General features: G+C 45.1%; 1 pseudogene; it reads left to right on the top strand.

Moving 5' to 3' along the window:
* Positions 1 to 27015, top strand: LOC136610351 (mast cell carboxypeptidase A-like; annotated as a pseudogene).
* Positions 27016 to 27245: the final 230 nt, after the last annotated feature.

The following is a 27245-nucleotide window of genomic DNA, read 5'->3' as shown; positions in this document are numbered from 1 at the left end:
GGAAGAAGATATAAGAGGGGGAGAAGTTAGAAGAAGCCAGTAGATAACATGAAGCTGTTTCTACTTCTGTGTTATATCACAGTCAGCCTCTGCGCTCTACGTGGTCGGCGGTTTGACAAGTACTGTTTTCTTCTATGCATGAGGCTTTTTATTGAGTGACTGATCTGTTGTCCTCTTAATAATCACAATACCGCATCCTTCATGTTTCTCATTTTAATGTACATTTATCCTTTTGCAGTGAGAAAGTATTTAAAGTTACTCCTAAAAATGACCGGGAGGTGGAATTCATTAAATACTTGGACAAAACAATGAAGGTAAGTTGTTTGATGCTGATGTAATGATCAGGTGATAGTTTAATGGAGTTTAATGTGTGTCAGGGTTATGGGGGTCAGTGTTCCATTCCTCTAGTATTAAAGCCGGTCCTTGCCCCAGAGAAAAGCCTCAGTCCATTGACAAGGCCAATACTATTTAATGGTATTGTATCTGTATACATATGCGCTGTATTTGTAGAGGATCCTGTGTGCATTTTAGAAATGCTTATTACAATCTTATTGTTTTCAATCGGGGCTCATTAACATGATTTTAAAATATGTAAATTAGTCGGCCTTCATTCTTATGATTAATAGATGTTGAGGCCTCACTAGTGCTATATCCTGACGCATCTCAATGACATATCACAAGCAGGATAAGGATGCACATACCATTCAAAAGCTTTGTTATGGTAGAAGTGAAACAAATCGATTGTAAGGCTAGTGACACACAAGCATATTATGGCCAGAATTATGTGTCCAGCATGCAGATGAGTGTTGCGGGCTGAAGGCGGGTATCCCGACCCAAACTCCAAGCATCACAGGGATCTATGATGCTCTAAGCTCGGGTTAGGATACTCATGGTCAGGCCTTGATACTCATCCGTATTACAGGACATATAAATGTGTCAGCGGCCTTAGATAGATACCTAGATGCTATTTGTGCAGTTTATGGAAGGATTAAAGCCTTTAGTAATTTTATCAAAAGCACTGCAAACAAAATCCATCTATTTCTTGCTATGTTTACTTTTACAGCTTGACTTCTGGAAACCCAAATACGGTCATAATGTGACCCCTAAAACAAATGTGCATTTTCAAGCTGATGCACAACAATCTAAAGTGATTGTAGAGCTCTTAGAGAGGGAGAGAATCGAGTACAGGTAGGTACTTACTTGATGATTATCCATTTAGTTGCATCCGACCTTCTGTCCCTCTATGGAATAATGTTCTCTACGCATTCCTGTCTTTCACCACTTCTTTCAGTTCCGCGATTGACATGTTTGTGTTGGCCTTGATTGTATCTAGCCATCTTGTATTCTGTCATCCTGATCTTCTCTTTCCACTGACTTTGCCGAGCATCAGTACTTTTTCCAGTGAGTTCGCGGCATCACGTGTCCAAGAATAGAGAGCCGCTGCTTTATGATTTTGCCCTCTAGTGATATTTTCGGTTTAACGGGATCTAACACTACCTTGTTCATTGTCATGGCAGTCCAAGGTATCCGTAGCATTCTCCTCCAGCACCATAGACAGAAAGAAAATTGATGTGTTTGAACTGTTTTTCTGAGCGTCCAACTTTCGCTGCCATACGTCGTTATGGGAAAGACAATTGCATTGATCAGTCTTGTTTTTTGTTGCAATGCTAATATCCTAGCTTTTCCAAATCTTTTCCATTCCTTGCATTGCATTCCTACCAAGTGTAATCCGTCTCTTGATCTCAGGTCCAGGTTGCCCGTTGCAATCGATTTTGGATCCAAGGAAGATGTCACTAAATCATCATTGTGCTCTACTCCATGCATTGTAGATTCCTTCTCTGTGTTTCTTGGCAAAACAATATAAATGGGGAGATTATTGCTTGATGGAATATATTAATAATAATATTTGCATTATTGTGTGTAGTAATTACAATTAAAAAGTATTTTTTAAAGCCTACTTTCACCATAACACTTTACATATAAATTGTATATGACATTTCCACTGAACACTCCCAATTCTGCAGACTGATGATCTTACATCCCCTGCATTCCCCTCTGCTCCTCCGCCTACTACACTGATCTTAGTTTGGTTGTGTAATGCAAACTATATCATGCCTATTGCAAATCAAGGACTCAAAGAAGCGAGCTCCAGCCTACAGACTCCTTTAGAGTAGGGTCTCGTGTAATGGCCATTATCAGGCCACTGTGCATTCGAGATATGGCTGTGATATGACTAGGGTTGCCATCCAACTGGTAATTACCAGCATAAGCTGATGCCGGTAATTATTTTTTAACAGCCATGTTAATTGCAGTAAAAAAACATAATTAACCTGTCGGAAGCCATGAGGCCTTGCTGTGAGGCAAATGTATGTAAACAGGAGAAGAGGGAGGAGCCAAGGTATGCTCAGCATAGCAATGGCTAGAACTTCTGACAGCATGAGTGTGAGAGTCCGGAGATGCTGCTTGCCAAAAGACTGCTGTCTGTCTGCTTGCCTTTCCAGTTGCTTGGAAGGAGTTAAAGGACCATAGGGTCATTATTACTAATGAGAGTCATAGGGAGCATTATAACTAATGAGGGCCACAGTGGGGGCACTATTACTAATTGGGGCCACAGTGGAGGCACTATTACTAATTGGGGCAACAAAGAGGGGCACTATTACTAAATGCCACCACAGTGGGAGACAAAATTACTAAATGGGGCAATAGAAGGGGACACTATTAGTGAATAGGGACACGAAGAGGGACACTATAACTAACTGCAGCTACGCAGGGGGTTACTATTATCTAAAACACTGCAGATTGGGTGCGGAAATATTCCACTCCATGTGCCGGAGATTTTAGAACTCTCATCCACATGGCTTGTGCTGTAAATTCTGCAACAAATTCCATTGCAGAAATTCCTGCGCAGTTACACTGTGTGTAAAGCCAGCCTAATGCTATTTGCTGTTGCACAGGTCAGAGTTTGCAGACTCCTTTTTTTTCCTGCTCCTGGATCTTCATTGGTGGCTCTCCAGTAACCTGCTCATAATTTGCAATGATCTATATATATTTTACTAGATGTGATCTAGCCACAGCTTCCCATATGATACAAGGCATCATGGGAAATGTAGTTATCAGAGCAAGTGGCCGCAGATAAAATGATTCTTCAACCAAGATGGTGGATAGAGGCTTGACTAAGCTCTTCTGATATTAACTTAGAGGTAGCATGGGGAAGACAAAATAACGCTGTCCTTCTGGGCTTAGATTGGGGGCACAGGGAAGGATTTAATAGGTCGGCTAGGGTTTTTTAAATTGGTGTTGAGAGAGTTACAACACTTTTGCTAGTAAGAATAGTGAAGCATGCAAGGCTATTCACACCGTAAAATAATGGAAACCTTGATTGAACTCCAATGGACTCCGCTGTCAGTAGAATCCATTGCTCATAATTTGTATTTATTGTATAGTAGATATGGCTTATGTTATACGTGGAAGCCATGATGCTAGTGTGAACATACTGTAGCATTATCCATATCTTTCTAAACATTTATCTACATTACTTTATATATGTCATAAATGTATTATTGTTGCATTTCCGCTATATTCTGTTTTCCATTAGGATAGTTTTTCATGATTTACAAAAAGCTATTGAGAATCAGTTTAACAAAGGAAGTAAAGACAGGAAGGTCTTCTCCCGCTACCGTGAATGGAAAGAGGTCAGTAACATCTCCAATCAGAGTCAGTCATCTAAGAGTAATTCAAAGAAGTACATTTATATACATTATGTGTCTTGGTTCATTAGATTGCTGTCTAGGCTTTTTCAGTCGCGATAAAAAACCCAAAATTGGCTTCCATAGTAGAGATTGGAAAGACATATGAAGGGCGGCCCATACTTGTTCTGAAGGTACGCATCTGCTTTCACCTACTACTTGACAATTTAAATTCATTTTCTGATAAATAAATTTCTATTTATATAGTTTTGTTCCTTGTTTTGTACATATAGGCTAATGTACTTAAAGCTCATTTCCAGAATTACTAGTATAAAAGAAAGATGGAGTCATCCATAGCTACAAATTAGATACATCTACACTTACCATAGGGTAAACACTGTGGATTTCCTGCAATGGAATTGCCTGGGGAAAATTTGACATAAGCAAGATGGAGAAAATTGCTATGAAAATTGACCAACAGTTTTTATTTTAAATTTGTGGCAATTTATTTTGTAGAGTTTCACTACAGGGGATAAATTCTGTAATATTTTATAGTATGGGTGTTATAGATGTGGTGGTACTAATTATGTGCATTTTTTTTTTGTTCTTTTTATTTTTTCAATACATTAATCCTTGTATACAGGGAAATAAAATGTTACAAATATTCTGTAAAAATGTTTACATGCCATGCTCAGTAATGATGTGAAAGAGTGATTAGATGAGAAAGTCTTTTCACTCCTATTCTAGGGAAAAAGACCCCATATGTGACAGTAAGGCCTTAGTCAGACGGGCGTTTTTTCGCGCGATTTGCGGATCGCATGTCAGATGCGCATGCGCAAATCGCGTGACCGGGGGCGAAAAATCGCGGGAAAAATCTGCACCTAGCCGCGTTAATCGTCGCAGCAAAACGCCCGTCTGACTGGAGAAAAATCGCCGTGCGCATCAAAATGCGCATGAAACTTAGACTGGCCAGCGAAAAAAATGATTTTGGTGTGCACATAAAACGCCGAACGCAGATAGGCGCGATCTGCGAATCGTCGTGTCCTATAATTTATCGCATATTGGCATAAAAAGCGGACATGTGACCGATACCATAGCGAACCATTGGTTCTAAATATGCGCGAATCGCATGCGCAAATTGCGCGAAAAACGCCCATCTGACTAAGGCCTAAGAGAGCAAATATGCCCTCTCATTGTTGGGGGGTGATAACATAAAAAAAAGTTAATGTCACTCCTTCCGTGGGACAGAGGGAGATACAAGAGAATAACAAATCATCACTGCTGCCTGCTCATCCCTCCTCCCCTCTTTCTCTGCTTCACACACTGACTAAAAAGTGACAGCTATAAATTCAATATTCCTGACCCCACTTCAAGCTGCTGTAACTCCTGTTCTATAAGTGCTACTGAATGCCTCTGTGTCATTTTAACACCAAGAATCTTGGCATTAAAATGGCACCAAAGTCTGACAAAAGCACTAATTGTAATTTAATTTTCTGCAAAAGGAACAGAACTCATCCTAAACTGTAGGGATAATAATAAGCTGATTTGTATGAAACTGGCACTTTGCAGCGCTGCGCATAGCAGAGTGACTGTGTACAACTGTAAGTTAAAGCATACCTAAACTTTCAGGTAACTCAATTTTTCAAATTCAGAGCTCCAGATGCCCTGCAGCGACCTACTATACTTTAAAAAAATATGGATCTAGACTAGCTGCTATGATGTATTCCATACACAGCACACATAGAGGAGGGAAGATCCTGCTCCCCTATCCCTACTTCTTATGTATAGAGAAGCAGCAACATCATGCAAGACATTCTAGAGAAGTACTGAGCAGTGTAGTTGTGAGACAGTAGCCGTAAGGCAGGAACCTGCCTGATAAATGGGGAGACATATTACTGTTTCTAATATTTACATGTACTGTTGATTTATGCAAAATTGATTGAACGTTCAATGATCATTTAAGCTTTTGTAGTGAGAAGAACTTATTATATAACCTTCATACTTTATGCACTATGCTATACTGACATCAGTCCTTCCATTTTATGAAGATTGGAAATCAAGAATCTGCCAAGAAAGGAGTCTTTGTAGAATGTGGAATCCATGCTCGGGAATGGATCTCTCCTGCATTTTGTCAGTGGTTCATAGCTAAGGTAACATCTTAGAAACATCTGAAATAAAGAAAAATGTTATCATTTCACCATTTCTCAGTACATTGCAAGGCATGTGAAAGCTTACCCATTTCTTGCTGTGCTTGTTATATCTCTCAAAAATCAGTCAAGTTGCAAAACTTTTTAGAAACCAGTTGTGATTAGAAACCAGTTGTGTTTAGAAACCAGTTGTGAAACCAGACACTTTAAGTATATAATTAGAGACCATGTTGTAAATTAAATTTATAATTCTTTTATATCCTAACCAGGCTGTAAAAACATATGGAAAGGACAAAGAAATGACGAAGCTCTTGGACAGTTTGATATTTCATGTCTTGCCTGTATTTAATATCGATGGCTATGTTTGGACTTGGACAAGTGTGAGTATTGGAAATATCAACAATTACTGCAAATACATAATGTAAAAGAGATAATATGTAGGATATCTGAAGATCAATAGAGCGACTAATGGACATTAGATAGTGGTTGGAAAATTTCCACCTTCAACTTTAACAGCTTTTCAAAAAATTGTTTTTGTGCGTAAAGTGATGCTCATGTTTTGTAACATCTACAGGATCGCATGTGGAGAAAGAATCGTGCTCCAACCCCTAATGATAAATGTTTTGGCACAGATCTTAACAGGAATTTCAATATATCATGGGATGGTGAGTTAACTGCAGTGTATTTCAAAGACAGTAATGAAAACCAGACCAGCATCCCCATTTAATGCATATAATAATAAAGATCAATAATATATAGCAGCCTGATAAATATTGTATTGAATGTCCGCCGTACTTTATTGTTACAAGGAATGTTTCCAAGATAATGAAGAGATAAGCTTTAATGAAAGAAGCTCATTTTAGAGCATAAGGCCTCGTTCACACAAGCTTGTATTTGTGTGCGCATATGTGCGCACAAAACCACACGCTTTTAGAACCATTGTTTTCCTATGATGTGTTCACATGTCCGTGTTTTACAGGTGTGCAAATTCGCGCACCTGCAAAAGATAGGACATATGTGCACCGCATAGGACCATGGTGCGTGTAAATGTTCCCCGCGGGGAGTCCCCTTATCATTGACCACTGTGACAGCACTGTCACGGTGCTCAGTGATGAGGGAACTCCCCATGGGGAGTAAAGAATCTCCTGTCACAGCTGTCACAGTTGTGGCAGAGAATCGCAATGTTATCCCATTGCTTTCAATGGGGCCACTGCTGCTGCATTGAAAGCAATAGGATGCTGGCAACCCCTACAATGATTTTCAGGGAAGGGCTTTAAATGCAAGCCCTTCTCTGAAAATCATCCTTAGATTGAGTAAAAAAAATGAAAAAAAATATATGCTTACCTCTCTGCCACTGTCGGGGCTCGGCGTGTCTAGCCGCTTGGCTCGTCGGCACTGTACTGAAGCTTTTTCGGCAGGCAGGGATTTAAAATCTCCAACTCCTAAAAGGTCTGCATCTGATTGGCTGAGCACTCAGCCAATCACAAGCAGCACTCAGCCATTCAGTGAATCACAGCTGAGCGCTGCTTGTTATTGGTCACAGCATTCAGCCAATCAGAAGCAGAGCTCAGCCATTCATTGAATTTGTTGAAAGCAATGGGAGAACATCATGATCCTTTGCCACAGCTGTGGCAGGGGATTCTTTACTCCCCGTGGGGAGTGCCCTTGTCACTGAACACTGTAACAGTGCTGTCAAAGTGTTCAGTGATGAGGGGACTAACCCGCGAGGAATATTTATGTGCAGCATGGACCTATGCAGTGCACGCATGTCCTATCTTTTGCAGGTGTGCGAATTTGCATGCCTGTAAAACACGGACATGTCAATACACCATAGGAAAACAATGTTTCTAATAGCCGCATGGTTTTGTGCTCAAATACACCATCATGTGAACAAGTCTTAAAGGTAGAGTACCCCTCATATGCATCTTTCTTGTGCAGGTATTTACCACGATGATGAGCCTTGTAGTGGAGGCTATGCTGGGACCGCCCCGGAATCTGCACCAGAAATACAAGCTGTTACTGGATATATTCGTGATAACCTTTCCTCTTTGAAGGCTTACATAAGTTTCCACTCATTCTCACAATTACTATTATATCCCTATGGATATACAAGTGAAAAGACACCAAATCATGAGAAACTGGTAGGTACAAACTTGGGAATAACTAATGAGCAATAGGGTGGCCCCTATTTTTCAACTTTCTAAAAGTTTAGCTCCCATCCCCCTATCTCATTTCAATCAACAAAAAAACAATCTATTCAAAAGTTTAGCTCAATTGGACAACTGCAAGACAACCTTCATTGACCAAGAAGTTTTTAAATTTTCGCCCAGAAATTCATTTATTCACAAAAAAAATGTTATTATTATTTCATTTATAATCACTTGTAAGCACTAGTAATGGAAATTAATGTGCATTTTCATTAATTTAATTAGCATTGCTATTGCTAAATTAAGCCGGTGCTACAACTGAGTTAACATACTGTTACGTTATGCGTGAATTATGTTATTTGATTTGCATATTGCACAATAACGTTGCGTGCAGTTCTTTTCCTGTGCTAAATGTAACGTCGCTATTAACGGCAGCGTCACTATTAACATCGTTCCATATGTACACTACCGTTCAAAAGTTTGGGGTCACATTGAAATGTCCTTATTTTTGAAGGAAAAGCACTGTACTTTTCAATGAAGATAACTTTAAACTAGTCCTAACTTTAAACAAATGCACTCTATACATTGCTAATGTGGTAAATGACTATTCTAGCTGCAAATGTCTGGTTTTTTGTGCAATATCTACAAAGGTGTATAGAGGCCCATTTCCAGCAACTATCACTCCAGTGTTCTAATGGTACAATGTGTTTGCTCATTGGCTCAGAAGGCTAATTGATGATTAGAAAACCCTTGTGCAATCATGTTCACACATCTGAAAACAGTCTAGCTCGTTACAGAAGCTACAAAACTGACCTTCCTGTGAGCAGATTGAGTTTCTGGAGCATCACATTTGTGGGGTCAATTAAACGCTCAAAATGGCCAGAAAAAGAGAACTTTCATCTGAAACTCGACAGTCTATTCTTGTTCTTAGAAATGAAGGCTATTCCATGCGAGAAATTGCTAAGAAATTGAAGATTTCCTACAACGGTGTGTACTACTCCCTTCAGAGGACAGCACAAACAGGCTCTAACCAGAGTAGAAAAAGAAGTGGGAGGCCGCGTTGCACAACTAAGCAAGAAGATAAGCACATTAGAGTCTCTAGTTTGAGAAACAGACGCCTCACAGGTACCCAACTGGCATCTTCATTAAATAGTACCCGCAAAACACCAGTGTCAACATCTACAGTGAAGAGGCGGCTGCGGGATTTTGGGCTTCAGGGCAGAGTGGCAAAGAAAAAGCCATATCTGAGACTGGCCAATAAAAGAAAAAGATTAAGATGGGCAAAAGAACACAGACATTGGACAGAGGAAGACTGGAAAAAAGTGTTGTGGACGGATGAATCCAAGTTTGAGGTGTTTGGATCACAAAGAAGAACGTTTGTGAGACGCAGAACAAATGAAAAGATGCTGGAAGAGTGCCTGACGCCATCTGTTAAGCATGGTGGAGGTAATGTGATGGTCTGGGGTTGCTTTGGTGCTGGTAAGGTGGGAGATTTGTACAGAGTAAAAGGGATTCTGAATAAGGAAGGCTATCACTCCATTTTGCAATGCCATGCCATACCCAGTGGACAGCGCTTGATTGGAACCAATTTCATCCTACAACAGGACAATGACCCTAAACACACCTCCAAATTGTGCAAGAACTATTTACAGCAGAAGCAGGCAGCTGGTATTCTATCGGTAATGGAGTGGCCAGCGCAGTCACCAGATCTGAACCCCATTGAGCTGTTGTGGGAGCAGCTTGACCGTATGGTACGCCAGAAGTGCCCATCCAACCAATCCAACTTGTGGAAGATGCTTCTAGAAGCGTGGGGTGCAATTTCTCAAGCTTACCTCAACAAATTAACAGCTAGAATGTCAAAGGTGTGCAATGCTGTAATTGCTGCAAAAGGAGGATTCTTTGACGAAAGCAAAGTTTGATGTAAAAACAATGTTATTTCAAATACAAATCATTATTTCTAACCTTGTCAATGTCTTGACTCTATTTTCTATTCATTTCACAACGCATGGTGGTGAATAAGTGTGACTTTTCATGGAAAACACAAAATTGTTTGGGTGACCCCAAACTTTTGAACGGTAGTGTATAACACTCTGCTCCTTTGGCCTGCGTTATACTACACATAGGGAACATAATCAGGCTTCATCACTGAACTTAATGAGGTATAGCTCATTAAGCGCAGTGTGTATTCTATGTACCAACTTCAAGGCGTTTGAGGGTCACCTAGCAGTTGTCTGATTGAGCTGCAGTTTTGCACAGTCTGTTTTTTCGTTGATTGGAACAGAATTAAGGGTGGCTTCACACGGGCGTGCTTTGTGTGTGCATATGTGCGGACAAAAACACGCTTCTATTAGAACCAATGCATTCCCTATGGTGTGTTCACACGTCCGTGTTTTACAGGTGTGTGCCCATAAAGATATGACATGCGTGCACCATAGGGAATGCATGCATTTTCTTCAATGGAGCCGCAGCTGCTGCCGGCAGCTCCATTGAAGGCAATGGTCTGCCGGCACCCCTGAATTGTTTTTCAGGGAAAGGCTTTACATGTAAGCTCTTCCCTGAAAAAAAGAATTTTAATGTAAAAAAAAATAAAATAAAATACTTACCTGTCCGCCGCTGCCGTGTCCCCGCGGGGATGAAGAACACATCTGCCGAATGCGGTAGAGGATTCTGCAGCTGGCACCCCATCAATAGATTTCAGCGAAGGGCTTTAAATATAAGCCCTTCCCTGAAAATCCAGTAAAAGTGCTGTAAAAAAACCAAAAAATAGATACTCACCTTGCTTCAGCTGCCAAGGATCAACTGTGTCTTCTCCTGCTGTCCCCTGCTCTTTATTGCTGATCTATCAGCAGGTGGGGATTTAAAATCCCCACCTGCTGAAAGAGCTGAATGTGATTGGCTGAGGGGCTCAGACAATCACAGGCAGCTCTCGCCCGTCATTCATCTGTGACAGATGCAGCAAAGGAATTCTTCATCCCTGCGGGGAATAAAGAATTGCCTATCACAGATGACAGCTGTGGTAGGGGATCCAGCTGTCGGCATCCTGTAACTGTTTTTCAGGGAAGGGCTTTAAATATAAGCCCTTGCCTGAAAAACAAGAAAAGGTGGTGATAAAAAAAAAACGCAGCTTTCTTCAGCTGCTGGGGTTCCGCCGCGTGCAGTCGGCTCTTCTCCTGCACTGCTCTGGGGAGTATTCAGCAGGCAGGGATTTAATTGAATGACAGCTGAGAGCTGCCTCTGATTGGTCACTGTCCTCAGACCATCAGAGGCAGCTCATTCAGCAGCCAGGGATTTAAAAACCCCACCTGCTTAATACTCCTCAGAGCAATGCAGGAGAAGAGCCGGCTGAACGCGGCTGAGCCCCGGCAGCTGAAGAAAGGTGAGCATTTTTTTTCCTTTTTTCATCACCATTTTTATTTTTTATTTAAAGCCCTTCCCTGAAAAACAATTTCAGGATGCCAGCGGCTGGATCCCCTACCGCAGCTGTCATATATGACAGCTGTGGTAGGGAATTCTTTATTCCCTGCAGGGATGAAGAATTCCTTTGCTGCATCAGTCACAGATGTGGCAGGTGCGGCAGAGAATTCTTTTTCCTCATGGGAACAAAGGAAACATCTGCCGCATGCATCCCTGCATTGTTTTTTAGGGAAGGGCTTCACATATAAGCCCTTCCCTGAAAAACAAAAATTTTAGTGTAAAAAAAATAAATAAATAAACTTACCCTCCACTGCTGCCATGTCCCCCGCGGGGATGAAGAACACATCTGGCGAAAAACAAAAAAAATAGATACTCACCTTGTTTCAGCTGCTGGGGCTCAGCCGCGTCTTCTCCTGCTGTCCCCGGCTCTGTAGTGCTGATCTATCAGCAGGTGGGGATTTTAAATCCCCACCTGCTGAAAGAGCTGAATGTGATTGGCTGAGATGCTCAGCCAATCACCGGCAGTTCTCGACGAATATTTAAAGCCCTTCCCTAAAATCAATTGACGTGGTGGCAGCAGAATCCTCTACTGCAGCTGTCATGTATGACAGATGCGGTAGAGAATTGAAGAATTCCTCTGCTGCATCTGTCACAGATGTGGCAGATGTAGCAGCAGGGAATTTATTTTACTAACGGGGATGAAGGAAACATCTGCCGCATGTGGCAGATGTGTTCTTCATCCCCACGGTGGCCACGCAGCGGCGAACAGGAAAGTTTATTTTTATTTTATTTTTCCACTAAAATGTTTCTTTTTCAGGGAAGGGCTTATATGTAAAACAATGCAGGGGTGTTGGCAGACCATTGTTTTCAATGGAGCCGCCGGAAATAGCCGTGGCTCCGTTGAAAACAATGCGTGCATTCACAATGGTGCACGCATGTCTTATCTTTGCAGGCACACACCAGTAAAGCATGGACATGTGCACACACCATAGGGAATGCATTGGTTAATAGATGCGTGTTTTTGTGCGCGCGTATACAAGCACAAAATACACACCCGTCTGAAGCCACCCTAAACGATGAGCGATGATCCTGAACGCTCATCGTTCAGTGTAAACAGCAGCCATTCAGTAGTGAATGGCCACTGTGTTAAGTGAATGGAGAGGGGCGGGGCAGAGCGAGGAGGGAAATCTCCAGTTGCCCTGGCCCCCCGCTGGCCGCTCTGTCAGAGAGCCAGCTATACTCGCTCCTATGCAGCAGCATGGGAACGAGTAACAGGCATCCTTTGCCCAACATTCATTCCGTATAAATGGGGCTTTACTCCTTCTTAGTAAACAATTGTATTCCAGTTAGAAACCAATTACTATAAATTCACAGATCGCAGAGGGGAAAATTAACTAAGACCAGCATTTTAGACACCAGTCTTAGGGCTTATTCACGTAAACACATTTGCAATGGGTTCATTCACATGAGTGTATTTTGTGCCCACATTTTGCCAAAAAATATGCAGCATGTTCTATTTTCATGCATATTGCACATAAACATAGCACATGTTAAAATAATTTTACTTAATTTCCCCTGGAAACACCCATTGTGCAAATGCAAGCAAAAATGTGCTTACACCCATGTGAAGCCGCTGTAAATACAATTTTAACCGGGGCATGATCTGACTAATTTATAAAGTGGTGAAAGCCTCTTCGTATATTAATCTCATCTCGGCTCCTCTGTGTGCCAACACAGAAATCTACGCCAGCTATAAATTAGCATGGATTTCTGGTATTATTTATGCCAGTTTCCAGTGTAAATTCCTGGTATGATGTACAGCATGGCGTAAATTATACTTAAATATGTCAGGCCGTGGCGATCACGCCCACTCCTGACAAGCCACACCCACTATCCCCAAATGTGATGAGGCGCAGAAAGCCAAAAAGTCATAAATGTTTTGTGCAAGTGGGTCTTAAGGCAACATTTGTGACTTTTCTAAGCCAGAATTCTGGGGTAAAGCCCTTATTAAATATCCCAGAGTGTGTCCAGTTGCTAAGAACCACAGAACGCACACACATTTATTAGGAAAACGTGCCAGAAATAAGAGATGTTTGCGCTACTCTCAATTTTTTTCAAAAGTGTCTAGAAAATTGGCGTGGTCATGTTGAATTGTAAAATGCACCAGATTTAATAACGGTGTGTGACAACAAAATAACGATCTAAAGTAAACTAATCAAGCGGTGGTATAAAAAGGTGTCTACAAATACACCAAATATATCATACAACGTGTTTTACAGTGATATGGGTCGGGAGGGGTGTCGTTTCTTCTAGGGAAAGCACCCAGAAGGTGTGGAGACACTTGGGAGATGAGTGGGTCGGGAGTGGCATTGTCTCTCCCCAAGAAGACCACCCAGAAGGGGTGTGGAGAAACCTAGCAGGTGAGTGAGGAGACTTATAAGGCCATGCATGCTCCTCTGGGTAATATATGCAAATAAGGAAGATAGAACAATACCTCTGCAGTGCCACCTATTGGATAGCAGCATGCCTTCAAATCAATATATGACCCTTAAACAAGTCTTTAAAACAATGATTGAGAATAGGAAACAAATCCAGAATCCATTCACAGACAGCTGTTTCAGGGTTTTTGCCCCTCATCAGTGTGCAGTAGGTTTCTGGTTTGGCTAGTGAGAGGCATGTGCTTCCTTATTCACAGTGATATCAAACAGCATCCGTAAATCTGTCCCAATATTTCTCAAACTTTCATGTTATATCTTTAACAGGAAGAAATGGCAAAGTCTGCAGTGAAAGCACTTCAAAGTCTGTACAACACCACCTACACATATGGGCCTATCTACACCACAATATGTAAGTTTATGTTGTCTATGAAACATGAATATAAAGAAGATGAATATTCACAGTAGTCTCACAGCACAGGGTACAACTGTGATGAGAGACAAGGAGACTGATGTAGGAAGGAGAGTACAGAGCTTAAGCTCTTACACTTCACAACATTCTACACAGCTTCCTAAATAAAGCCTGGAGCCTGTTAGTATGCTGTTACATGAGCTTTTTCATATTCTTCTGGATAGGTCATCATTCACTTTAATTGGATCTGTACCTGCAATACCATGCTGGGCCACTGCAAAGTGTATGGAGCTGTGTGCTTCCAGCTGTGTGCACTGAAAAGTGATCTGGTAGACAACTGATTGTCAGGTGTCTTGGAAAACAAACACCCACCAATTTGCTATTCATGACCTATCCTAAATAGAGCTGGACAGCCCCTTTATGCTGCCCATAGACGTTGGATATCAATAATCATCAATTGATTCCTGATCGCTGTCTGATGTAATGGGATTTAGGCATAATGAATTTTCTTTGGTCCTTTAACATCCACAATGACATACTTATAGAAAGGTGTCCCCTGATCAGTGGCGTAGCTATGGGGATCGCAGGGGTTGCAGCTGCGACCTGGACCCTTAGCCAGGGGGCCCTGAGGTCTCCCTTGCTACTGTGTTAGCCAGCGCCATCCCTATAAACCCCCTGCAGCTCCCACGCTCAGCAACTTAGTGTCTTTAGTCATAATTTCTTGACCTTCACTAACACAGTGCTGCTGGCTGAGTGGTTCGACTTCTCTCCGTAGCTCATATTTACTAACAGAAGAGACTGCAAGGAGGAGATGGACCGTTCATCCAGCTGCACTGCATGAGTGAAGGCAAGGAAGTTGAGACTGAAGACACTATGATGTGTGAGATGAGTGTTACTTTCTGGGGACACAGAAGGACCACTATTACTCTAGAGCAGGGGTGTCAAACTCATTTTCACCGAGGGCCACATCAGGCTTATGGTGACCTTTAAAGGGCCGGTTGTAAGACAGTACAGTAAGGGCTCGTTCACACAAGCGTATTTGCGTACATAATATGCAATGAATAGAAGCCATTGATTTCAATGAGTTCATTCATATGATGTACATTTTCACACAGCATGACCTATTTTGTTACATACTAGGCACCCCAATAGGCCACTGAAATGAATGGGCCGTGCAAATACATGGTAAATGCGCAGGAAACCTGTGTATTCACTGCAGATTTGCGCCACATTTCAGTGGGCCCATCTGTGTTCTTTTTTGCGTGCCCAAGTTGCAGGCATAAGCGATTTTCAATTGCACAAATACACAGCGTATTTGTGCAACCGAAATACAATCAAGCTCTTGTGAACGAGCCCTAATAGTGACCCCCACAGTGGCCCCAGCAGTAACATTAACCCCCCTCAGCAACCAACATTAGCCCCCCCGCCCCTCGACAGCCACCATTAACCCCCCACCCCCTTCAGCAGCCACAATTAACCCCGCCCCCTCGGCAAACACCATTAAACCCGCCCCCTCGGCAAACACCATTAACCACCCACCGTCAGCAGCCACCATTAACCCCCCCCCCCTTGGCATCCACCATTAACCCCCCCACCCCTCCCTCGACAGCCACCATTAATCTCCCACAGCAACATTAACCCCCCTCAGTCATAATAGTTCCCTCCCAACCCATATACTTACCTCCTTCTTGCTTTTAGCACGGCTCCCCCTCTGCTCGCACTGAGCCCGGGTGCACACTGACATCAGTGTGTGCGCTCGGCACTAGAGATGAGCGAACGTACTCGTCCGAGCTTGATACTCGTTCGAGTATTAGCGTGTTCGAGATGCTCGTTACTCGAGACGAGTACCACGCGATGTTTGAGTTACTTTCACTTTCATCTCTGAGACATTAGCGCGCTTTTCTGGCCAATAGAAAGACAGGGAAGGCATTGCAACTTCCCCCTGAGACGTTCAAGCCCTATACCACCCCCCTGCAGTAAGTGGCTGGCGAGATCAGGTGTCACCCGAGTATATAAATCGGCCCCTCCTGCGGCTCGCCACAGATGCATTCTGACAGAGATCAGGGACAGTGCTGCTGGTGCCGGAGCTGCTATAGGGAGAGCGTTAGGAGTTATTTTAGGCTTCAAGAACCCCAACGGTCCTTCTTAGGGCCACATCTAACCGTGGGCAGTAGTGTGAAGGCTGCTTTTTGCAGTGTTGCACTTTTTTTTTTTGTATATCGGCCGTGCAGAGCATTGCGTCCTGCAGTAATTTTACATTGTCCAGGGCCAGTAGTGGTGAGGCCGGGACAGAAGACATATTTAGTGTATATAGGCAGTGGGCCTTTCCAAAAACATTTGGGAAAAAAATCTATTTGGGCTGCCTGTGACCGTCCTCAGCGTACTGGGTCTCTGCTGGGGGTAGTTGTCCTAATTCATACGCAGCCAGCTAAGTGTTACAGCAGGCTTGCGCAAAATTCTTTCCTGCCTCTGTGTTGCCTGTTACATCACCGCTGTATTCCTGTCCACAAGTGTACTGGGTCTCTGCTGGGGGTAGTTGTCCTAATTCATACGCAGCCAGCTAAGTGTTACAGCAGGCTTGCGCAAAATTCTTTCCTGCCTCTGTGTTGCCTCTTACATCACCGCTGTATTCCTGTCCACAAGTGTACTGGGTCTCTGCTGGGGGTAGTTGTCCTAATGCATACGCAGCCAGCTAAGTGTTACAGCAGGCTTGCGCAAAATTCTTTCCTGCCTCTGTGTTGCCTCTTACATCACCGCTGTATTCCTGTCCACAAGTGTACTGGGTCTCTGCTGGGGGTAGTTGTCCTTATTCATACGCAGCCAGCTAAGTGTTACAGCAGGCTTGCGCAAAATTCTTTCCTGCCTCTGTGTTGCCTCTTACATCACTGCTGTATTTCTGTCCACAAGTGTACTGGGTCTCTGCTGGGGGTAGTTGTCCTAATTCATACGCAGCCATCTAAGTGTTACAGCAGGCTTGCGCAAAATTCTTTCCTGCCTCTGTGTTGCCTGTTACATCACCGCTGTATTCCTGTCCACAAGTGTACTGGGTCTCTGCTGAGGGTAGTTGTCCTAATTCATACGCAGCCAGCTACGTATTACAGCAGGCTTGCGCAAAATTCATTCCTGCCTCTGTGTTGCCTGTTACATCACCGCTGTATTCCTATCCACAAGTGTACTAGGTCTCTGCTGGGGGTAGTTGTCCTAATTCATACGCAGCCAGCTAAGTGTTACAGTAGTCTTGCGCAAAATTCTTTCCTGCCTCTGTGCTGCCTGTTACATCACCGCTGTATTCCTGTCCACAAGTGTACTGGGTCTCTGCTGGGGGTAGTTGTCCTAATTCATACGCAGCCAGCTAAGTGTTACAGCAGGCTTGCGCAAAATTCTTTCCTGCCTCTGTGTTGCCTCTTACATCACCGCTGTATTCCTGTCCACAAGTGTACTGGGTCTCTGCTGGGGGTAGTTGTCCTAATTCCTACGCAGCCAGCTAAGTGTTACAGCAGGCTTGCGCAAAATTCTTTTCTGCCTCTGTGTTGCCTCTTACATCACCGCTGTATTCCTGTCCACAAGTGTACTGGGTCTCTGCTGGGGGTTGTTGTCCTAATTCATACGCAGCCAGCTAAGTGTTACAGCAGGCTTGCGCAAAATTCTTTCCTGCCTCTGTGTTGCCTGTTACATCACCGCTGTATTCCTGTCCACAAGTGTACTGGGTCTCTGCTGGGGGTAGTTGTCCTAATTCATACGCAGCCAGCTAAGTGTTACAGCAGGCTTGCGCAAAATTCTTTCCTGCCTCTGTGTTGCCTCTTACATCACCGCTGTATTCCTGTCCACAAGTATACTGGGTCTCTGCTGGGGGTAGTTGTCCTAATTCATACGCAGCCAGCTAAGTGTTACAGCAGGCTTGTGCAAGTGTACTGGGTCTCTGCTGGGGGTAGTTGTCCTAATTCATATGCAGCCAGCTAAGTGTTACAGCAGGCTTGCGCAAAATTCTTTCCTGCCTCTGTGTTGCCTCTTACATCACCGCTGTATTCCTGTCCACAAGTGTACTGGGTCTCTGCTGGGGGTAGTTGTCCTAATTCCTACGCAGCCAGCTAAGTGTTACAGCAGGCTTGCGCAAAATTCTTTCCTGCCTCTGTGTTGCCTGTTACATCACCGCTGTATTCCTGTCCACAAGTGTACTGGGTCTCTGCTGGGGGTAGTTGTCCTAATTCCTACGCAGCCAGCTAAGTGTTACAGCAGGCTTGCGCAAAATTCTTTCCTGCCTCTGTGTTGCCTCTTACATCACCGCTGTATTCCTGTCCACAAGTGTACTGGGTCTCTGCTGGGGGTAGTTGTCCTAATTCATACGCAGCCAGCTAAGTGTTACAGCAGGCTTGTGCAAAATTCTTTCCTGCCTCTGTGTTGCCTCTTACATCACCGCTGTATTCCTGTCCACAAGTGTACTGGGTCTCTGCTGGGGGTAGTTGTCCTAATTCATACGCAGCCAGCTAAGTGTTACAGCAGGCTTGCGCAAAATTCTTTCCTGCCTCTGTGTTGCCTCTTACATCACCGCTGTATTCCTGTCCACAAGTGTACTGGGTCTCTGCTGGGGGTAGTTGTCCTAATTCATACGCAGCCAGCTAAGTGTTACAGCAGGCTTGCGCAAAATTCTTTCCTGCCTCTGTGTTGCCTCTTACATCACCGCTGTATTCCTGTCCACAAGTGTACTGGGTCTCTGCTGGGGGTAGTTGTCCTAATTCATACGCAGCCAGCTAAGTGTTACAGTAGGCTTGCGCAAAATTCTTTCCTGCCTCTGTGTTGCCTGTTACATCACCGCTATATTCCTGTCCACAAGTTTACTGGGTCTCTGCTGGGGGTACTTGTCCTAATTCATACGCAGCCAGCTAAGTGTTACAGCAGGCTTGCGCAAAATTCTTTCCTGCCTCTGTGTTGCCTCTTACATCACCGCTGTATTCCTGTCCACAAGTGTACTGGGTCTCTGCTGGGGGTAGTTGTCCTAATTCATACGCAGCCAGCTAAGTGTTACAGCAGGCTTGCGCAAAATTCTTTCCTGCCTCTGTGTTGCCTGTTACATCACCGCTGTATTCCTGTCCACAAGTGTACTGGGTCTCTGCTGGGGGTAGTTGTCCTAATTCATACGCAGCCAGCTAAGTGTTACAGCAGGCTTGCGCAAAATTCTTTTCTGCCTCTGTGTTGCCTCTTACATCACCGCTGTATTCCTGTCCACAAGTGTACTGGGTCTCTGCTGGGGGTAGTTGTCCTAATTCATACGCAGCCAGCTAAGTGTTACAGCAGGCTTGCGCAAAATTCTTTCCTGCCTCTGTGTTGCCTGTTACATCACCGCTGTATTCCTGTCCACAAGTGTACTGGGTCTCTGCTGGGGGTAGTTGTCCTAATTCATACGCAGCCAGCTAAGTGTTACAGCAGGCTTGCGCAAAATTCTTTCCTGCCTCTGTGTTGCCTCTTACATCACCGCTGTATTCCTGTCCACAAGTATACTGGGTCTCTGCTGGGGGTAGTTGTCCTAATTCATACGCAGCCAGCTAAGTGTTACAGCAGGCTTGTGCAAAATTCTTTCCTGCCTCTGTGTTGCCTGTTACATCACCGCTGTATTCCTGTCCACAAGTGTACTGGGTCTCTGCTGGGGGTAGTTGTCCTAATTCCTACGCAGCCAGCTAAGTGTTACAGCAGGCTTGCGCAAAATTCTTTCCTGCCTCTGTGTTGCCTGTTACATCACCGCTGTATTCCTGTCCACAAGTGTACTGGGTCTCTGCTGGGGGTAGTTGTCCTAATTCCTACGCAGCCAGCTAAGTGTTACAGCAGGCTTGCGCAAAATTCTTTCCTGCCTCTGTGTTGCCTCTTACATCACCGCTGTATTCCTGTCCACAAGTGTACTGGGTCTCTGCTGGGGGTAGTTGTCCTAATTCATACGCAGCCAGCTAAGTGTTACAGCAGGCTTGCGCAAAATTCTTTCCTGCCTTTGCTGTGCGTTCCGTAAGCGAAGTTAGCCTCCAACCATAGGCCAATAAGCGGCACATTTAATCACAGCGTTCTGTTTCTGCACTACTGGTAATACAGCATGCTGAGGGGTAGAGGTAGGCCTAGAGGACGTGGACGCGGGCGAGGACGTGGAGGCCCAAGTCAGGGTGTGGGCACAGGCCGAGCCAGTGCGGTGGCCAGGGGTAGAGGCAGGGCCAGACCAAATAATCCACCAACTGTTTCCCAAAGCGCCCCCTCGCACCATGCCACCCTGCAGAGGCCAAGGTGCTGTAAGGTGTGGCAGTTTTTCACAGAGACGCCTGATGACCGACGAACAGTGGTGTGCAACCTTTGTCGCGCCAAGATCAGCTGGGGAGCCACCACCACCAGCATGCGCAGGCATATGATGGCCAAGCACCCCACAAGGTGGGACGAAGGCCGTTCACCGCCTCCGGTTTGCACCACTGCCTCTCCTTCTGTGCCCAAACCTGCCACTGGGATCCAACCCCCTCTGAGGACACAGGCACGAGTGCCTACCGGCCTGCACCCACACCCTCACCTCCGCTGTCCTCGGCCCCATCCAGCAATGTCTCTCAGCGCAGCGTCCAGACGTCGCTAGCGCAACTGTTTGAGCGCAAGCGCAAGTACGCCGCCACGCACCCGCACGCTCAAGCGTTAAACGTGCACATAGCCAAATTGATCAGCCTGGAGATGCTGCCGTATAGGCTTGTGGAAACAGAGGCTTTCAAAAGCATGATGGCGGCGGCGGCCCCGCGCTACTCAGTTCCCAGTCGCCACTACTTTTCCCGATGTGCCGTCCCAGGCCTGCACGACCACATCTCCCGCAACATTGTACGTGCCCTCACCAACGCGGTTACTGCCAAGGTCCACTTAACAACGGACACGTGGACAAGCACAGGCGGGCAGGGCCACTATATCTCCCTGACGGCACATTGGGTGAATTTAGTGGAGGCTGGGACAGAGTCAGAGCCTGGGACCGCTCACGTCCTACCCACCCCCAGAATTGCGGGTCCCAGCTCGGTGGTGGTATCTGCGGCAGTGTATGCTTCCTCCACTAAACCACCCTCCTCCTCCTCCTCCTCCAACGCAACCTCTGTTTCGCAATCAAGATGTGTCAGCAGCAGCAGCACGTCGCCAGCAGTCGGTGTCGCGCGGCGTGGCAGCATAGCGGTGGGCAAGCATCAGCAGGCCGTGCTGAAACTACTCAGCTTAGGAGAGAAGAGGCACACGGCCCACGAACTGCTGCAGGGTCTGACAGAGCAGACTGACCGCTGGCTTTCGCCGCTGAGCCTCCAACCGGGCATGGTCGTGTGTGACAACGGCCGTAACCTGGTGGCGGCTCTGCAGCTCGGCAGCCTCACGCACGTGCCATGCCTGGCCCATGTCTTTAATTTGGTGGTTCAGCGCTTTCTGAAAAGCTACCCACACTTGTCATACCTGCTCGGAAATGTGCGCCGGGTCAGCGCACATTTCCGCAAGTCCAAGACGAACGCTGCCACCCTGCGGACCCTGCAACATCGGTTTAATCTGCCAGTGCACCAACTGCTGTGCAACGTGCCCACACGGTGGAACTCTACGCTCCACATGTTGGCCAGACTCTATGAGCAGCGTAGAGCTATTGTGGAATACCAACTCCAACATGGGCGGCGTAGTGGGAGTCAGCCTCCTCAATTCTTTACAGAAGAGTGGGCCTGGTTGGCAGCCATCTGCCAGGTCCTTGGAAACTTTGAGGAGTCTACCCAGATGGTGAGCGGGGATGCTGCAATCATTAGCGTCACCATTCCTCTGCTATGCCTCTTGAGAAGTTCCCTGCAAAGCATAAAGGCAGATGCTTTGCGCTTGGAAACGGAGGCGGGGGAAGACAGTATGTCGCTGGATAGTCAGAGCACCCTAATGTCTATATCTCAGCGCGTTGAGGAGGAGAGGGAGGAGACAGCTTGGCCCACTGCTGAGGGTACCCATGCTGCTTGCCTGTCATCCTTTCAGCGTGTATGGCCGGAGGAGAAGGAGGATCCTGAAAGTGATCTTCCTAGTGAGGACAGCCATGTGTTGCGTACAGGTACCCTGGCACACATGGCTGACTTCATGTTAGGATGCCTTTCTCGAGACCCTCGCGTTACACGCATTCTGGCCACTACGGATTACTGGGTGTACACACTGCTCGACCCACGGTATAAGGAGAACCTTTCCACTCTCATACCCGAAGAGGAAAGGGGTTCGAGAGTGACGCTATACCACAGGACCCTGGCGGACGAACTGATGGTAACATTCCCATCCGACAGCGCTAGTGGCAGAAGGTGCAGTTCCGAGGGCCAGGTAGCAGGGGAGGCGCAGAGATCAGGCAGCATGTACAGCGCAGGCAGGGGAACATTCTCCAAGGCCTTTGCCAGCTTTATGGCTCCCCAGCAAGACTGTGTCACCGCTCCCCAGTCAAGGCTGAGTTGGCGGGAGCACTTTAAAAGGATGGTGAGGGAGTACGTAGCCGATCGCACGACCATCCTCGGTGACGCCTCTGCCCCCTACAACTACTGGGTGTCGAAGCTGGACACGTGGCCTGAACTCGCGCTCTATGCCCTGGAGGTGCTTGCTTGTCCTGCGGCTAGCGTCTTGTCAGAGAGGGTGTTTAGTGCGGCTGGGGGAATCATCACGGATAAGCGTACCCGCCTGTCAACCAACAGTGCCGACAGGCTTACACTCATCAAGATGAACAAAGCCTGGATTTCCCCAGACTTCTCTTCTCCACCAGTGGACAGCAGCGATACCTAAGCAATACGTAGGCTGCACCCGCGGATGGAAGCATCGTTCTCTATCACCATCAAAAACGGGGACATTTTTGCTTCATCAATCTGTGTATTCTATTCATCCTCCTCCTCCTGCTCCTCCTCCTGAAACCTCACGTAATCACGCCGAACGGGCAATTTTTCTTAGGCTCAGTCATATAATTTTTGTAAACAATTTTTATACGTTTCAATGCTCATTAAAGCGTTGAAACTTTCACCTGAACCAATTTTTATTTTAACTGGGCTGCCTCCAGGCCTAGTTACCAATTAAGCCACATTAACCAAAGCGATTAATGGGTTTCACCTGCCCTCTTGGTTGGGCATGGGCAATTTTTCTGAGGTACATTAGTACTATTGGTACACCAATTTTTTGGGGCCCTCGTCTACAGTGTAATCCAATTAATTTTTTGCCCACCTGCATTAAAGCTGACGTTACATCAGCTGTGATGGGCAATGCAATGGGATATATTTATGTACCGCCGGTGGCTTCCTGGCACCCACCCATGCTGTGGGTCCACAGGGAATTGTAACTGCATGTGTCCACTTTAAAGAACCCCAGTCTGACTGGGGCATGCAGTGTGGGCCGAAGCCCACCTGCATTTAATCAGACGTTACCTCAGCTGTGATGGGCACTGCAATGGGATACATTTATGTACAGCCGGTGGGTTCCAGGGAGCCACCCATGCTGTGGGTACACACGGAATTCCCATTGCGGAGTCGTACCTGCCTGTGACTATTTATAAAAAAACGCGGTCTGACTGGGGCATGCAGACACCTTGACAGAATGAATAGTGTGTGGCACATAGGTTCCCAATTGCTATGCCCACATGTGCAGCTCCTGATGGCGGTGGCACAGGATTATATTTCTCATTGCTTCTGTACAGCATTGTGGGCTATCGCCCCGCCCCTTTTAAAGAGGGTCGCTGCCTAGCCGTGCCAACCCTCTGCAGTGTGTGCCTGCGGTTCCTCCTCATGGCAGACGCACTTATAAATAGACATGAGGGTGGTGTGGCATGAGTGCAGCTGAAGGCTGCGCAGGGACACTTTGGTGTGCGCTGTGGACACTGGGTCGTGCGGTTGGGGGAGGTTGGGCAGCATGTAACCCAGGAGAAGTGGCAGCGGAGTGTCATGCAGGCAGTGATTGTGCTTTGTTGGAGGTAGTGTGGTGCTTAGCTAAGGTATGCATTGCTAATGAGGGCTTTTCAGAAGTAAAAGTTGTTGGGAGGGGGGGCCCACTCTTGCCGCTATTGTGGCTTAATAGTGGAACCTGGGAACTTGAGATGCAGCCCAACATGTAGCCCCTCGCCTGCCCTATCCGTTGCTGTGTCGTTCCCATCACTTTCTTGAATTGCCCAGATTTTCACAAATGAAAACCTTAGCGAGCATCGGCGATATACAAAAATGCTCGGGTCGCCCATTGACTTCAATGGGGTTCGTTACTCGAAAAGAACCCTCGAGCATCGCGATAATTTCGTCCTGAGTAACGAGCACCCGAGCATTTTGGTGCTCGCTCATCTCTACTCGGCACGCTTCCTCCCTGAGTCCTCTCCTGTGGAACTGAAGAGCAGGGGACTAAAGGGAGGAGAATCCTGGCTGCACACTGATGTCAGAGTGTGCGCCAGGATCAGTGCTAAGAGCATGACTATCAGCAAGGAGCTGCGGCACCCCAGCTGGTAATCGCTTCAGTGGTGAGCGGTGGTCGGCACATCGCGGGCCACATAAGATAAGGCAGCGGGCCTTGTGTTTGATACATGTGCTCTAGAGGAAGGCAGGAGACAGAAGGACCAGCATTTGTTACTACATCACACATAGGGGCACTACGGTATTACTGTGGAGCAAAAACAGGACATTATTACTTTACGGGACACAAAGGCAGAGTTTTAATTGTGAGAAGAATGGGGTAGTTACTATTTTGTGGATAAGAGAGCAGAGCCGCTGCATCTAAGCATGTCATGTTATAACAAGTGTCATACATATATAGATAACTAGCTGATATACCCGGCTTCGCCCGAGTTAATTTGGTACTGGTGTTTAGCTGGTGTTCACACGGAAAATCTTCTGAAGTCGTGGTTACTTTAGAGATACCGGAAAAACATATGTTCACCATTTTGCATAGTTCTCTGCGTTACCCAGGAAACATCACGGGGAGGTAACCATGCGACGTTTCCTTTATATAAAATGACATCAGGAAGTGAGAGAATTAGATTTCATACGTAAAATTTGGACGCTAATTCTTTTGCACTTAGAATTGAATAATCAAGTTGGGACCCATTAACTTTTCCTATTTATGACATAATCAATGCCGTGCCAAATTTCACATTTCTATGACACCGGAAAGTGAGAAAATTACATTCCGTATGTAAAATTTGGATGCTAATTCTTTTGCGCTTAGAATTAAATAATCGAGTTGGGACCCATTAGCTTTTCCTATTTATGACATATTCAATGCCCGTGCCAAATTTTAAGTTTCTATGTGAGAAAATTACATTCCGTACGTAAAATTTGGACGCTAATTCTTTTGCGCATAGAATTGAATAATGGAGTTGGGACCCATTAGCTTTTCCTATTTATGACATAATCAGTGCTCCTGCCAAATTTCGAGTTTCTATGACACTGGGAAGTGAGAGAATTAGATTCCGTACGTAAAATTTGGACGCTAATTCTTTTGCGCATAGAAATGAATAATCGAGTTTGGACCCATTAACTTTTCCTATTTATGACATATTCAATGCCCGTGCCAAATTTTAAGTTTCTATGACATTGGGAAGTGAGAGATTTAGATTACGTACGTAAAATTTGGACGCTAATTCTTTTGCGCTAGAATTGAATAATCGAGTTGGGACCCAATTACTTTTCCTATTTTGGAGATAATCTGTGCTTCTGCCAAAATTCATGTTTCTACGACATCGGGAAGTTGGAGAACTTTTGGCAAGTCAGTAAGTGAGTGAGTGAGTCAGTCAGTGAGGGCTTTCAGCTTTATATATATAGATTAATGCAAACTCAGATGTATACATTTTTAAGGGCCGCTGCCATGAACTGTGAGGTAAAGTTGCAATGGGGAGAGCCCCAAGCTGAACTCTTGCACCCGGGCCCGTGAACCCTAATAGATCTGTTTATCTTCGCAAAACAAGGTTCTATCTTATGATCAATCTACCATATTGTGACCAATCACTATGGGCAACTTTAGGCTTTCAACCATTAAGCATAGTTGCCAACAGTCTTGGGAAACTACTGTAGAAGGGGCTGGATTTGTGCAAATTTACCCCAAAGGGGGCAGTTTGAGAGCATTCTTGAATTATATTTGCAGTTATGACTTTTCCTTCAGACGTATAACATGAACTCAGTAGATTGCCTCACTGATGCCTGGGGCATTTAGTTTACTCATAGATATGTTTTTTGTTTTAATTCTAATTCTATGCAAACTTGATATAATCATTAACCATATAGTTTAACATAATGTTACACTGATAATCAGTGTAAGATACCAGTGACGATAGTGTTGTATCTGCCATTCCCAATTTATGCATATTCTGTAGCTGCCATGTTGGCCATAGCACTCACTAATAACTGGTCTGGCATTTTAAATGGCATTTTGCACATTTTAGCAGAAGCCAATATTGCTTTGGCTTGAAAAAGCATGAACATATAGATGTTAGATGTTAGATATTTCTTGTTTTATATATCAATCTTATTAACAGATTTTTTTTTTTTCTAGATCCGACTTGCGGCTCTTCAATTGACTGGACCTATGACATAGGCATTAAATACTCATTTGTGTTTGAGCTGCGCGATGAAGGTGAATATGGTTTTCTGCTCCCTGAGCATGACATAGAAGCAACCTGTAAAGAAACCATGCTGGCTGTGAAAAACTTGGCAAATTATCTCATTGATCAAGATATTTAAAGGAGATTGCAAAAAGGCACCTCACTTTGTGTTACATATCATCACTTTAAGCTTTAATGTTTCCTTTACTCTGATTAAACACTGATTCATTCTGATTAAATACTCAAATACTCTTTTTTTTCCTGTAGTTGAAGAGGGAAGTGTGCCAGGCAGTTGGGGGTGGTGATATAGGCAGCAAGCTGAGGGACACCAGGTGGCATAGAAACATAAGGTCCCAGGTTCCTTGGACACAAGGCGCATGTATGGGGAGTTGTTTCTCACCTGCGTCACTGGTATTTCAGTATTTTCTGAAGGCAAGGTAACTCAGGGTGGAAAGTCCTTCAC

Source organism: Eleutherodactylus coqui, chromosome 1, assembly GCF_035609145.1.
Source record: "Eleutherodactylus coqui strain aEleCoq1 chromosome 1, aEleCoq1.hap1, whole genome shotgun sequence".
NCBI classification, from domain to species: domain Eukaryota; kingdom Metazoa; phylum Chordata; class Amphibia; order Anura; family Eleutherodactylidae; genus Eleutherodactylus; species Eleutherodactylus coqui.
Note: the sequence above shows the minus strand (reverse complement) of the source record. Positions and strands in the feature narration are given on the sequence as shown.